At 40.2% G+C, this 9,121-nt stretch overlaps 1 pseudogene; it reads right to left on the reverse strand.

Annotated features, from left to right (window-relative positions):
- Positions 1-4,557: 4,557 nt before the first annotated feature.
- LOC108515452 (elongation factor 1-delta-like) lies at positions 4,558-5,292 on the reverse strand (annotated as a pseudogene).
- Between the last annotated feature and the right edge of the window lie 3,829 nt (positions 5,293-9,121).

Genomic DNA, 9,121 nt, shown 5'->3' on the forward strand with positions numbered 1-9,121 from the left:
TCTTGGAGTTGCTCTTCTTGAGGAGTATCTTTGTGGCATTCTCTGTATTTCCTGAATTTGAATGTTGGCCTGCCTTACTAGGTTGGGGAAGTTCTCCTGGATGATATCCTGCAGAGTGTTTTCCAACTTGGTTCCATTTTCCCCATCACTTTCAGGCACACCAATCAGACGTAGATTTGGTCTTTTCACATAATCCCATATTTCTTGGAGGTTTTGTTCATTTCTTTTTACTCTTTTTTCTCTACACTTCTCTTCTCACTTCATTTCATTCATTTGATCATCAATCGCTGATACCGTTTCTTCCAGTTGATCTAGTCAGTTACTGAAGCTTGTGCATTTGTCACGTAGTTCTCGTGTTATGGTTTTCATCTCTCTCAGTTCTTTTAAGGTCTTCTCTGCATTGATTATTCTAGTTATCCATTCAGCCATTCTTTTTTCAAGGTTTTTAGTTTCTTTGCGCTGATTACGTAATTCCTCCTTTAGCTCTGAGAAGTTTGATTGACTGAAGCCTTCTTCTCTCAACTCGTCAAAGTCATTCTCCGTCCAGCTTTGTTCCGTTGCTGGCCATGAGCTGTGTTCCTTTGGAGGGGGAGATGCGCTCTGATTTTTTGAATTTCCAGCTTTTCTGCACTGCTTTTTCCCCATCTTTGTGGTTTTATCTGCCTCTGGTCTTTGATGATGGTGACATACTGATGGGGCTTCGGTGTGGGTATCCTTTCTGTTTGATAGTTTTCCTTCTAACAGTCAGGACCCTCAGCTGTAGGTCTGTTGGAGATTGCTCGAGGTCCACTCCAGACCCTGTTTGCCTGGGTATCAGCAGCAGGGGCTGCAGAAGATAGAATATTGCTGAACAGTGAGTGTTGCTGTCTGATTCTTGCTCTGGAAGCTTCGTCTGAGGGGTGTACCCTGTCGTGTGAGGTGTGAGGTGTCAGTCTGTACCTAGGGGGGATGTCTCCCAGTTAGGCTACTCAGGGGTCAGGGACCCACTTGAGCAGGCAGTCTGTCTGTTCTCAGATCTCAACCTCTGTTCTGGGAGGTCCACCGCTCTATTCAAAGCTGTCAGACAGGCATTTACCTCTGCCGAGGTTTCTGCTGCTTTTTGTTTATCTATGCCCTGTCCCCAGAGGAGGATTCTACAGAGGCAGGCCAGCCTCCTTGAGCTGCAGTGGGCTCCACCCAATTCGAGCTTCCAGGCGGCTTTGTTTACCTACTTAAGCCTCAGCAATGGTGGGTGCCTCTCCCCCAGCCTCGCTGCCACCTTGCAGTTAGATCTCAGAGTGCTGTGCTAGCAATGAGGGAGGCTCTGTGGGCGTGGGACCCTCTGGGCCAGGTGTGGGATATTATCTCCTGGTGTGCCGTTTGCTAAGACCCTTGGTAAAGCGCAGTATTAGGGTGAGAGTTACCTGATTTTTTAGGTGTTGTGTGTTTCAATTTCCTTTGACTAGGAGGAGGAATTCCCTTCCCCCTTGCGCTTCCCAGGTAAGGCAATGCCTCACCCTGCTTCAGCTCTCGCTGGTCGGGCTGCACCCGTGGACCAGGGCCAACTGTCCGACATGTCCCAGTGAGATGAACCCGGTACCTCAGTTGAAAATGCAGAAATCACCATCTTCTGTGTCATTCACGCTGGGAGCTGGAGGCTGCAGCTGTTCCTACTTGGCCATCTTAGGTATGCCCCCCGTCCAAAAATTTTCATCACAGAGTCTGCTTGCAGGATCCCAGACTTAATCAGAATCAGTGAAACAATTCTAACAAGTTGTGATGATGGAAGCATTGTCCTGAAAATTCACATATAAGAGGTATATCTAAAAATTATTTGGTACATGAAATAGAAACATTTTGAAACCTTTCTTATTAACAATAAATTTTCTTTAAAAATTTTAGTAAGCTGGACAGGGAATAAATGAAATAAGAACAGAATGGAAATCAACTAAAAAAGCTATAGCAAAATCAATAATATCAGTAATAACACTGAAAGCAAAATTCAACTGCTCTACATTTAATTGTTGATATCAGTAACTAATATCAGAAGCTTTGAAAGAAAATAAAGGTAAAATAGGAAGAGATAAGTTTTGTGAGAGAAAATTAAAGATACATGGACAGAATGTGGATACCAAACCATGAATTCTGAGTTATCACAAGAAGATGATCATAATTTTACTTTTAAAATTTGTACAAAAAATTACTAAAAGATTATGGCTACAAATTATTAATGAGCTGATAGGATTATACCTTTTGTTTTTTCATACTCTTGCTTAATAAAATGATATGGAGTAATAGTGAAATGAAAATAGTTTATTTTCAAATTGAAATAGTAGTTTGTGTATAAACTTTAATATAATAGTGTATAAATAATACTATTTGTATTCAAACAGTACTTGTATATATATTAATAGCATGAGGAATAACAGTCTTGCACCATATATATTTTTTTAAAATAAGCCAAAGTGCAAGTACAAAGGAAAAAGAGGAAGGTCTAATTAACACTGCCTAGTATTAAGATATAATAAAAAGGAAATGGCTGGATTTTAGTGTAATTTTGACACCACTGGTACTCTATGTTGGCAAATATTGGAAGAAAATCAGTGAGTAGCACAGTTTTTCATGAGGGGCTAAACAGGGATCCCAGAACACAACAAAGCCACTGCATCATATGCAGTGATCAGTGATTCAGTGGATGAGTACACTCTCCTAATATAGGCACATGAGGAGTCAACACTGTGGGTTTGCTCACCCAGGGAACAGATTCCCCCAGGGGAATAGAGAAAAATCTATGGATAGGGTGTGAGTTGTCTTGGGCTATGAATCATCCCAGCAGGCTTAATAAGTTTAGACTTGCCTTTGCTTTGGCTGTCATGCTAGGCAGTCACAGTCCTTAGGAAGAGAAACCATGGATTTATATGGACTGTTATTTTAAACTTACAACAAAGTAAGCAAACAAAACAACTAAAAACCAAAGGGTAGAGGAAATCACAAAGCATTTTCTACATGCAAATTGTAAAGTAATATTAGTCCAAAGAATAAAATATAAAAGAAACAACAAACTAGGGACACTGTTTGTTAAATTTCACAGAGCATGGTTTGAGGGTCTGCTCTGTGTCAGTCAATCCCATGTTAAACTCTCAACTCAGTTTAAACTAAGACTGTGGCTTTGGGCAGGTACATCAGCTTCTCCACATCTCTGTGCCTTTGTGTGTAGAACAGAGATAATAATGGTATCGATGTCATGGTCTTATGGTGAGAATTAAATATAATGAAAACTGTAAAGGTCTTGGCACAATTCCTGGCCTGTATGTATTATTATTACGATTATTAAAATATATGAATGCAGATAAACACAAATAAAGATATATATATATACACACACACATACAGACACACACACACACACATACATTAGGGTATGAAAAATAATTTTAAACATAGAAATTCACATGGTTAATATGTATCAAAGTGTTGAATATCAGTAGTAAAAGATATGCAGTTTAATATTCTTAATTTTTCCTACCAAGTTAGTGAAGTTTAAAAACTGATGGCATAGTTTAAATTGCTGCCTCACTGTTAGAAAGGATGAAGTAAAAGAGACATTTCTATATGGTCCTGCTAGAATTATAAATTGGTGCAACCTCTTCACAATTCTGTTTGACTATATTAATAGCTATAAAATAATTTGACCAAGTATTTCCTCTATTAGAATATATTGTAAAGAATTAAGAAATTAGACAAAGATTGATGTATAAAGGTATTTATTACAGTATCATAGGATACTTGAAAAATATCAGAAACAAATTATCAGTATTACAGATACTGGTTTTTTGATCATTTGTTTTGCCAGTCTCAGTTTTTTTTTTTTTTTTTTTTGAGAAGGAGTCTCGCTCTGTCGCCCAGGCTGGAGTGCAGTGGTGCGATCTCCGCTCACTGCAAGCTCCGCTTCTGGGGTTCACACCATTCACCTGCCTCAGTCTCCCAAGTAGCTGGGACTACAGGCGCCCGCCACCACGTCTGGCTAATTTTTTGTATTTTTAGTAGAGACGAGGTTTCACTGTGTTAGCCAGGATGGTCTCAATCTCCTGAGCTCGTGATCTGCCGCCTCGGCCTCCCAAAGTGCTGGGATTACAGGCGTGAGCATCCGCGCCCGGCCGCCGGTCTGTTTTTAATCCTGGCAGGGCCTCCCACATGCGTGCATACACACACACACACACACACACACACACACACACACACACANGTGCGATCTCCGCTCACTGCAAGCTCCGCTTCTGGGGTTCACACCATTCACCTGCCTCAGTCTATCAAGTAGCTGGGACTACAGGCGCCCGCCACCACGTCTGGCTAATTTTTTGTATTTTAGTAGAGACGAGGTTTCACTGTGTTAGCCAGGATGGTCTCAATCTCCTGAGCTCGTGATCTGCCGCCTCGGCCTCCCAAAGTGCTGGGATTACAGGCGTGAGCATCCGCGCCCGGCCGCCGGTCTGTTTTTAATCCTGGCAGGGCCTCCCACATGCGTGCATACACACACACACACACACACACACACACACACACACACACACAGAGGCTTCAGATCTTCTTGAGAGCTGTCGTGTCGACACCCTGCACATGTTACTCAAACTTGGGGATCTCCTCTTCCAGCAAGTCTGTCCCCATCTCGTCATCCCCCGCCACACACTGAATCTGCAGCTTCTGGATACCGTAGCCCACGGGCACCAGCTTGGAGCCCCCAGACCAGTCCGTCCAACTAGATGCAGCACACACAGGCCTTCAGCTGGGCCATGTCCATCTCATCATCTCAAGGCTTGACATCCAGCAGGATGGAGGACCAGGCCACCAGCGCGGGCTTCTTCACCTTCTTCCCCGTGTACTGCCGCAGCCGCTCCTCCCGCAGCCACGCTGCCCCCTTGTCTTCCTCCTCATTGCCACTGCCAAACAGGTCAGTGTCATCGTCCTTGTCATACTCTGCTGGTGTGGCAGACTTCTTGGCCAGGGGTTCCACTTGGTGCACGGGAGACACGTGCTGGGTCTGCCGGGCTGTGGCCAGGTGGCCGGGCCTCCATCTTGGAGACTGCCTGCTGCAGCACCTGCACTACGCCTCACAGGTTCCGGTTCTCCACTTCCAGGCTGGCGCTCGAGCTCGCTGTTGTCTCCTCTGGGGCCATTGGAGGCCCTGGGGACGGAGCTGTGGCAGGAGGCGCCGGCCACAGTCCCGTTTATCTGCTCCTAGAATATCCTTTCTGCATCGTCATATTTGAATTTGTGGAACCAGATCTTCTCTTGTACTAGGAAGTTTGTAGACATTTTTCTGACACCAGCCAACGACGCGGCAACCAGAGAGGAGGAATCGGCGGGCGCGTGACGCCTGAGGAGAGGGCCAGTATTACAGATATTGTTAATCGAATTGGAAGCCCTCTATACGGACTGTGACAAGTTTTCATTTACATTAAGAAATGGTGCAAGATGGAATTAGCTGCTCTGGGAACTGCGTCAGATCCCAAGCCTGCTCTTACTTGCTATGAAAACAGAGTCACCCTAGTTAGAGGTGGGAAAGGACACTTTCAGCCCATCTCTGTCATCACAGTGTCCACGGGCTTCCAGAGGCTTGCTCTGAGAAATGTCCTATCTTAGATTAAGAGAATGGCCGAGGGAAAAGGTGTTTTCTGAATAAGTACTGAATTATCAGGCATACCATTATTTTAGAAGCCTAATCCTGAAGAGTGCTTAATTAGACCAGCTTCCCGCAACGTTCAGGAGGAAATTAGATATGAGAATAGTTCATTAGAAATTGGACATTGTGGCTTAACCTGTTGAGCTCTTTACATTGTGTTTCGTAGTTCGTGGTTCATCACTTTGCTAGTCATCAGACTTAATAGAGGAATTTTTAATACATTAGATTTCTATGGAGATTCTGATTTACTAAGGTACAGAGCCCAAGAATCTGGGTTTTAAGCCAGTTTTCTGGTTTCATTATTTAATAAGCATAGAATCTAGACCTTGAAAAAGCAGCATGGCTATCACTGTTAGAAATCAGAATTTCAGGTCACACCCTAGCCCTTCTAAAACAGAATGAGCATTTTAGTGAGATCCCCAAGTATTTTGTACAAACATTAAAATTGAGAAGCACAATTGCATTAAGTTTGATAAACAACTAAGTTTGTTAACTTATGTGGAAGTTCAGGGAAAGCCTGAGAGTAAGATGTCATTGTTTAATATGAGTTGGTTGCATTTACCTCAAAAGTATTTGGTCTGTTAACTTTTTATTGGAGTGATTAACATATAATTAAATTTCAAGGACTATTTACAAAAAAAAAAATCTTAACCATGGAATGAACCTATTTCATAATAACAGAGCAATAACTATTGTACATAACTATTTTCTACAGGATATTTATGACCATGATTAGTATGGAAAACATCAAGATATCCACAGAGCTATGAGAATGAACTAGAATAGAGAAGCTAAGTTACAACACTAACACAAACTACTAGGACATAACTCGAAGCAATGTCTTAGTTTTCCTATATTTGGCAGTAGTAGTAGCAACAAAATAAAGGTAGCTGGAGGCTCCTTGTACCACACAAATTTAAAAGACCAAGAAGCCAAGAGTAACAGACTTTGAGTCTTCAACAATAAATCTCTTTATGGTCTATGCACGTTTATACACTGTTCAAAGGAGCATTTGTCATGCATCCCAAAATTGTACCAAAACAAACCCCATTTTCTACAACAAACAAACAGTAAGCAAAAGAAACAGTATGATGGAATCAGTTTTTAAAATCATTTCAATAGGAACAAAATATTGTTGTTGCATGATCAAAGCTTGGCACCTTTCAGGAGAATAATTAGTACAGTCAGTCCAAATCTGATAATAATGTCATAAAATCTGACAAATCACAGTTGGAATCCTACTAGAAGAATGAAGAGAGAGACTAAGAATCAAATGCTTAAAGGTTTTGTTTGCACCATAAAAGGGTTTAGAGATGCAGCTCAGTTGAATTTGGAGTCAATAATTCTTTATTTTATTTATATAAAGGGTTCTTGTATTCAAGTTTTTTAATCACTGCTGTCATATGATTGATTTACACAGAGGAATATAATGTTGATTTGATTCTTTACCTCACACCAAAGAATATACCTTTCTCTAAAGACAAAGGCAATAAGTGAATTGTGTGTCCCATTCCTTTATTATTTTATGAGACCAAATTTATTTTAAGCTTCTGAAGAAGCTGCCTTCCTCTGCTTGGCTGGGTTCGTAGCCATCATTGCAAGTGTTGTGAGAGACTTAAGGAATCATGTTGCCAGCACATTGGCAGAAGATGAGGAACAGACAAACATGGAAAATATTTTTCAAGAAGTTACTTCACCCTAGAAGAAGAGACAAATAGAGACATAGCATGTCTGATTAAGGGATGGTGTAAGTATCACTGTGTACACCACCTATTTTTATACATTTATTAATCACAAGCAAGAAAGAAACTTCCAAAACATAAACAGTAGAGCAAAAATGTTAGATATGAAATAGTGGCATTAATGTCAAACAGATAAATGAGAAATAGACAATTACAGTAACAATAATTTCATGTTACTTAAAGCGTAACTTTTGAGAGGTTGTGCTGTTTATAGAGGAAAGTTACGGCAGCACAGAAAATTGCGGATTTAATGCAGTATAATAATTTATGGTCAGAAACTACTGCAGATTTTTTTGTTCTAAATTTCTGTAGGGTTTATATAGCTTTAGGTGGATTCCCATCTGCAGTAAAATCAAATATATTTTATTAATTATACCAATTACCACAGTCTACAGAGGAGCTTGGATGTACATACTAAAATAAAATATCCCCTAAAAATATTTGGATAATCTGAAATGCTTTCAAATTATAACTCTACCCGAGATTTTTGAGGTTCCTGCTTTGCTATTTTTTTTCCAAAAGCCACTGAGTAAAGCTCTGAATTCACAGCAATTGGTCTCCATTTCATGGCTTATTGCTTCAGGATTAGACATCTGGTCCAATCAGAGCCAATTAAATTCCTCTAGTTTCTAGTTTACATTTATTTGGTATTAGAAGTTGCATCTGGCTGTAATGGCTCTTAAATGTGTAGAGTACCTGGTTTTTGGAGTTCTTTGGTTGCAAAAAAAGAGACCAAAGAAGGTTTCCAGTGAAAATATAGCTGGAATATGGATGCCATGCACGTGGTTCAATTAGAGTTTCCAAATTCCTGGTTGAGGAACACTCTCCCTTAAGGTAACTGCTAGTGCCACAGCCTTGGCCGCAGGGTCACTAAACCCTTTTGAGGTACCACAGTACTCAATTCCATCATTTAAAAGAAGGTAACAACAACAAAAACTAACTATCTCTGTATTGTCAGATTAGTACCTAAGATTCAAAGTCTCTGTTATGATTTAATCACATATATCATTTTTTGAAAAGGAGCACAAATATTTAATGTTTTAAATAACTGCTGAGTTGCTCACAGTCTAAACCATATTTTATCATTGCAGAATTTATGACAGTCTATTTTAATCATTACATTTATTGCATAATTGTTTATTTCATAATCTAGCATATTATCATCACAAATATCCAAATTATGCAATAAATATAATGGTTAAAATAGACTGTCTTAAATACTTCAGTGATAAAACATGATTTAGACTGTGAGAGTCAACCCAGAAGTTAAACTCAGCTGTTCCAACTTTTCAAAGACATATCATACTCAGAATATAATCTAAAATTCTTATGTATTCTGCAAGGTCCTATGATCAGACACCTGGATGTCTTTCCAATGGTATTTTCTGCCGTATTCCCCTTGCTCAGATGCGTCGGCAATACAAAGTCACCTGCTATTTTTTAATCATATTAAGCAGGGTCTATACTTGGGTCCTTGCTATTGACTGTTCCTGGGACTTTGGTCCCTTGAATATTCAAATGCTTTCATTCAAGTGTCTACTTAAATGAAATTTCATCATTAAATCCTTTCCTAACAATTCTGTTTTTATTAGCATCCCATCTCCATCATTCTCTGCACCTTTACTTACCTTAATTAATTTTTTCTTTGACTTCTAACAACTTGACATCTTACATATTCAGCTTTTGATTCTTGCCCCAGCACCACACACATACACTCACA

The sequence above is a fragment of the Rhinopithecus bieti genome, unplaced genomic scaffold, assembly GCF_001698545.2.
Source record: "Rhinopithecus bieti isolate Rb0 unplaced genomic scaffold, ASM169854v2 scaffold_34544, whole genome shotgun sequence".
NCBI classification, from domain to species: domain Eukaryota; kingdom Metazoa; phylum Chordata; class Mammalia; order Primates; family Cercopithecidae; genus Rhinopithecus; species Rhinopithecus bieti.